This window comes from Pararge aegeria, chromosome 1 (assembly GCF_905163445.1).
Source record: "Pararge aegeria chromosome 1, ilParAegt1.1, whole genome shotgun sequence".
In the NCBI taxonomy this organism is placed as follows: domain Eukaryota; kingdom Metazoa; phylum Arthropoda; class Insecta; order Lepidoptera; family Nymphalidae; genus Pararge; species Pararge aegeria.
The window spans coordinates 16740361-16747307 of record NC_053180.1 but is presented as its reverse complement, the minus strand read 5'-3'; positions in this window follow the sequence as shown (position 1 = coordinate 16747307).

Sequence of the window (6947 nt, the reverse complement as noted above, 5' to 3'; positions counted from 1 at the left end):
ATAATGGATATAACTAATGGCTTGAATATAGGGTATATTACTGAGGAAAAGTTTAAACGTTTTTAAAATGGCTATAATTGCCTCGTTTGTCTAGTAGTTCACATGTTTGATAATAAACCACAAGACCCTGGGTTTGGTTCCCACAATTGCCTTAAATGTGTTATGTATTGGATTTTTCATTCCCAGCCCGGAGTCTGGAATTTAGCGCTGTCCACGTGCGTGCCTTGGGGAATACGTAAAGCGGTTGTCATCATATACGAGATAATAATCTTACCCGCATTGGAACAGTGTGGTGGACTTATGTTCTACTAAGCCTCACCCCTAAGAGAGACGAGGCCGGGGTCCATCCTGTGGCATTAATAGTAAGAAGATGGTAATCACAAGTCTTGCAATCGTGTCCCGCTTTGGCGATGATAATCTTTGGCATAGTGTACTCACCTCAAGGAATGCATCGTAACATTGAAGGGTTATATTATTATCTAATAACAATAATCTTTTATTTGAGAAAACAACATAGGTATGGGTATCAACATACAGAGTACACGCTACACAAAACAATATCAATGAGAACACAAACACAAAAAAAAGAAAAGGTCTTAAAATTAGGTAACTAAATAAAATTAAATAAACTAAAAACGATCCAACGTTAAAGTTCGTCATCAATTTGTTTATCTCCTCAGAAAGTCACATAATCTTTCTTAAGAAAATTAAATATGTCACTTTTTCTTTCGGTAAAAAGTGCTCAGTATATGAATCTAAGCTACTCTCACAACTCGACCAGTTGCGATGGCAAAAATATCACGACGTTCCAATATACGATGAGGTACACGACAAGCCCCCGCCATATAAACGTTAATGGACCGGCGAGTGTCATATTTTATATAACCACTGGTTTGAGTATGTATTTGTTTTATGTCTGTAGAAGCAGCAGAATATGACGAGCAACAAGACAAAGTCTCTGCAAAAGATTTTATATACTCGTACTTAATATTATAATATAGTGCGTCAAACTATAATATGAGATAACTCAACGCCAAACTATTAAAACTTTGTCCTACACTCAAAATGAGAGCGAATTTAAATTTTGTGAAACTTGGCTGGCAAAAAGAGAGTCTGCAACTCAATTAACAACTTCTGATATATGCTATCGTGGCTATTCATATTATTAAGCTGTTACGTAAAATCTGCTAGCTAGAATATTTGTCATTAAGTTATTATAATTAAGTTTATTATATAATTGATATTATATATATGTATATGCGTATATACACGCAAATATGTATGTTCATTTATATGCACTAACTACTTGATCTCTGCTTGATCTGTGTTTTACGCTATTAGTTGCCTGGGAGAGATCGCTATGTAGCCATAAGGCCGCCAAAGTATATACTTTGCATACAATTTCTTGTTAACATTTTTTCTGTATTTTTATGAGTACATTAAAGTGTATTCATTCATCATCATATCAACCTATTACCAGTCCACTACAGGGTACAGGTCGACTCCCACAATAAGAAGAGGTTAAGGCCGTAGTCCACCACGCTGACCCATTGCGAATAAGTAGACTCATTTCATTCATTCATATTTACTGTAGTAAAAAAAAAAAAAAAGTTAAAGGTTATAGGCCTCTAAATTTTCGGAATTCATGTGTTTTTATTTGAGGAATTAACTTTCACTTGCTCTTACAGTGAAGGAAAATTAACTTTTCAAAATATTGTGAAGAAACTAGTGGGCTGGTAATGTATATTGCGCTTTTATGCCACCTTTTGTGTAGAATTCCAACAGCAGTTCGCTGTTTTTTTTCAATATAATAAAACCCTAGCGTATCTGACAAGGTTTAAAGGTATATAAGCATAAGATTTCATTGCACTTTTAAAGACTGTTGAAAAATATTGAAGCGTGCTTGAAAAAAAGCCGAGGAGACAGTAAAGGAACAAACACACACTATACAGTATAATAGTATACAGACACAAAGGACAGTAGAGGAGGACGAGAAGGTCAGTTGCCAATGAAGTAATGTAAACGCAGTGCCATGTTTACTGACGTGCGATAAGAGGAAGTAGTTTCGTCCATAAATGTCACAACACTATGTAGCACCTATAGAGACCCGTAAGAGGCGTTTTCCGTACCGCAAAACCTGTTGAAGTTTCACTACCTGAATGTCCACATCCGACATTGAAACATCTTTTCGAATTTATAAATATAGCATCGGTGAAAGCAAACAAGAATTAATATACTACGAAAATAAATAAATAAATTTACTTCAATCACACGCCATCTAGCCCCAAAGTAAGTGTATCTTATGCTATGGGAACTAAGATGACTGATGAATATTTTTATGAATAATGTATACATAAATAATTATAATATACATATAAACACCCAGACTCTGAAAAACTTTTTTTTTAATGTTTATAGACGAGCGCTGCCTAAGGTGGAGCGCGCTTGCCTAGAATATGCCTATTCACTCTTGATTTCAAGATACTCATATTGTAGGTACTGGGGATAATGGAAGCTGGAATGGCATGCAAGATGCAAGAAACGAAGATGCAAAGCGCTTCTTAACCGTCCGTGGTATATCAACCACCTAGGCATGTAGATTCTAACGGTAATTCGAGGTTCTATGGTAAAAAGGTAAGGGGGACTAGATTAAACAGTTCTTGAGCAAACTCCAGTCCTCCAAAATATATCTCGCGACGATGCTCCAAACTCTGAAGTTTTTTATTGCCTAGGCCACCGATTAGTCTTCATGTTCATCACACAAACATTCTCCAGTTGTGAGAATCCAACTCACGGCCTTAGTTAAAGCTGGGTCGCTGCCCACTGCTGCAATCGGCCTTCAAGTATCTTAAAAGTATTTTTTTATATTAATTTAATAAGTCAATATCTATATGATTTTGTTTTTTTTAATATTTTTTGAAATAGCCATTAGATATTTTGGTTCGTAGATGCATATTTAAACATGGTAGTGAAATGATGGCGATAGCTGTAGTCGTAAACTTACAACTAAAGCTAAAAGAGTTCGAAACGCACTGGTCTAATAAGAAGCCCAAAAACAGCTGGGTATTATTTTTGTTATCACATCTCACATTAAGACTAAAGACTATTTAAAGGGCAACCTAGTCTTAGCAATTCATATCCGAAGCGTTTTTATCGATAACGTGCATAATCCTTTATACCGCGCTTAACATAAACTTTGAACTTTTGAGAGATGTCTCCCAGATGTCAGCCGGTAGTTTATTCTAAAATTGTATACAGTTTCCTTTAAACTGGTTTTATAAAGCCTGGTATACTGGAAGTTTATTTATGCTTCTAATGTTTAAATTAGTTCTGTTAAATTTTCAAATATGTATTGGCATCTGTGCAATGATTCTTTTAACTCATCACATATGGTATTGGTTAATGACTGTCATTATTTTAAGCTCTTTAAATCGATTTGTCAAAGTTTCTGGTCCTCTGTTAAATACGTGCAAAGATATAAAACCTTCAGAATATTTAAGAAAGTAATGCCAATGCCTAATACTGTATGACTTTGCAGACGGTAATTTGTTGAAAGTTTTATGACTTATCGTACGGTATCAATATTTGATTTCGGCTGACCTTCACGTAACATTGTAATGAAGATGAACTTGACGAAGTTTATTTTTAAACTACAAGTTAACCCTTGACTTCAATCTCACCTGGCGGCATAAGATGATACAGTCTAAGATGGTAGCGGGCTAACCTGCTAAGGAGTATAACGGTAGTCATACCCCTAATAGGTTTTTTCAAGACATCGCACCCGGACACTAAATCGCTTAGCTTAGATAGTTACCACCCTACCGAAAAAGACGTGCCGTCTTTTTCGGTAGGGTGGTAACGCCTCGGCCAAAGCCTCTTACCAGACCAGACCAGATAAAATTCGATAGTTATAAATTCTCAAATTGCCCCCGCCGGGAATCGAACCCGGGACCTCCTACTTAAAATGTCAGCGCTCACCGCTGCGCCATGGAGGTCACTATATAATTAAGTCTCAGACTAAATTCTGCGAACCACGAATACGTAGCTACGACAAAGGGCTTCACAAAATACCAATTGAAGTCGTTGGAAAATCTCTTGCAAAAATCGTATTAGCGATACACAATTATCTATAGGACGCTACACTCACAAGATAAAGGATGTGCTAAAATGAAAAAGTTTGTGTAAGTATGCATTTCTCCAGAGTTCCAGATTTCAAATATCGGTATTGCTTTTTATTTAATTTAATTGTAGAGGCCAGTTAAAAAAACCATGTACTTGGCTTTATACAATACTTGAAAATTTCACCTTAATAAATGGTAAATGGAGTTGAAAAAGTTTTAGTTTGAATACTATTTATGGCACCATATTATTGCATTGTCATGGAAATGACTAGAGCATATCCAAATTAAGTTCATAAATTTTAATCGGAAAGACATCTTATCGATGCAAGAGAGAATATGGTAATAATTATTGTCAATTTTCCTGTGATCTTAATTTATAACAATAGTACTGAAGTCGAGTTATACTTTTAGTATTTCTTCTTATACGTGATCAATAATGAGCACTCTGTTGGCGTCTATACAAGAAGTAAATAATAAATCGTTGACTGAATGTCAGGAAATCCTTCAACAGAAAGTTCAATAAAGATACTCCAATAAGGTAAAATATTGAGAATATTTCCGTTCAAGATAAAATTTGAATTGAGACCGTGGTTTCTGTCGTTATATTTACTTCGTCGTTTTTTCTTTAAATATTTATTAGATGGTTTCTTACATTTTTTGTTCTTTTCTAGTCCTCTTATTGTTTTGTAGGATTTAGATAATTTGATTTTTTTACTTCCTTTCTCTATTTAAATTATTCATTATTGAATTCAAATTTTATTTGTATTAACTGCCTAAAAGTAATGTTTAAACTATAAAGTTGAAGTCCAAAATATCTACGGAATTATATCATAAAAAAGCGTATTCTCAATCCCACTAATGATTTATGTAACACACTTAATTTTTTGTCCACTCAATAACCGTATTCAGACACAGCAACTGTTTCGTATTCCAGATGAAAGCATCGCTGGGGAGCTCTTAGATGACTCGCTGTTCACACATCTTAAATATAATACATAAATATGCTATAACAAGGCAAAGGTCGTCCTCAAGTTCTAAATTAACCTTGTCAATTCGTTACCTAGATGACACCACTTGCGGCACACCACTCCTAAACATGCGGCTGAATACGCTACACGGTAACACACCGACAATATAGTTATATGATACGGCCGCTGGCGGTCAGGCCTTTAGCTCATCGCGTTTAACGTCAAGCTCCTTAAGACGTCGCAACTCAAACTTCGACACGTTCGTGTTTACTAAGCGCCGTCAATGTGAGCGGTTTGTAAATGTGCCCCATCTTGCCAGAACAATGGAACATTGTTTCTTGTAGCGCTTCAGCACATCTCTTCACATCATCTTTATTCCCCAGAAGCTGGCCGCCTTGTTTCCGCTTGCCATCTTGCAGTTCTTAGTAAACGATGCAACTCTTTCGTCAGACATGCGAGAGACTTCCCCATACCACCGCAACTGCATTCTCATCAAGTATGCCTCGATACCCTAGACATTTGCTCCAGACATTGAACTTTGCCTTAATATTTCTGAAACGATTAAATAATCATTCAATTACTTAAGGAGTTTTTACTAGATCTGGACGAATATTGGAGATTTAAATCCTGCATGCTTTGGAGGGCACATTAACTTCAACTTCAAAAAAATGATTAGTACACCACAAACTTGGATACACAAAAAAAAGTTACACAAAAAATCTAAACAAAGCAATACCATTTTTGCCTAAGTGCGGAAAACGTAAATGCAAAAGTAACGTGTTCCAAGTCAGTTAGTTACAATCGACCGATTTGCACTACTAGATCAGCCTCAGTGGCGTGTTTAGTTACTTTTCAGTTACCTATTTACTGAAATTAAATATTTACAGCAAACTATTCCCCTAGAAGATATTCATGACTGGGTTCGTGACCTCCACTAATGATACAATGCTGAACTACACAAACAATTTTTACTAGCTAGTCTTTTTTCCTTTTATCGCTACGCGATCTCACCTTTGTTCTGTTTACCAAAGATATAAGCCTGAATCACGAAACTATCAGTTAGCTCATAGCCTGGTATTTTATCTGATTATTTAAAATTATGTTTATGTTACGATTTGCCTTAAAATTCTTTAACAATAAACTTTATCCTGAAACCAATATCCCACTGGTGGACACCTTTGTCCACACCAGTGATCTAAAAGAACATGAAAATAGACCTGTGCCCAAGATTATTGTTAAAAATGCACACGACAACGCGAATTTCCTAACTCTGGTATTCACAGTTTCTTGACAGAATAAATCGAGTTGTTTTTTTTTTTTTTGGTTCGCGATATGAGAAAAAGGAACCCTCATCATGATAAACATATTATTTATCGTTAATAAAATCATATATCTTTAATTATAGACTAGATAAATATTTCGTGACGGTAATTATCAAAACTTACAACTTTTCCATTTTATGTCATCAATCATAAATAACCTATAACAGGCTATTGGACTAAAGACCTATCCCACAATATGCCTATGATAACCATGCTTATACACGGTTTGGTAGCAACAGCAACAGTAGCTGGTAGGAGTTGCACAAAGGACATGTTCCCTTAGTCGCCTCGTAAGACACCCGCGGGAAGAGAAGGGGTGGTGATAAATGTATTCTGCTATGCCGACGCCACTCGGCACACAGCGACTTTTTATGTAATATTGTTGCACTACTTGTGCCTGTCAATTATTGCTCTGTTTATTTGCCTGTGTAAGTTTTAGACCAAGTACAATATACTCATCATAAAGTATGAGACCTATCCTTTTTTAAAACTTGAAAACTATTTTGCAAAAATGTGCCCACCGTACTCAGTTTCTA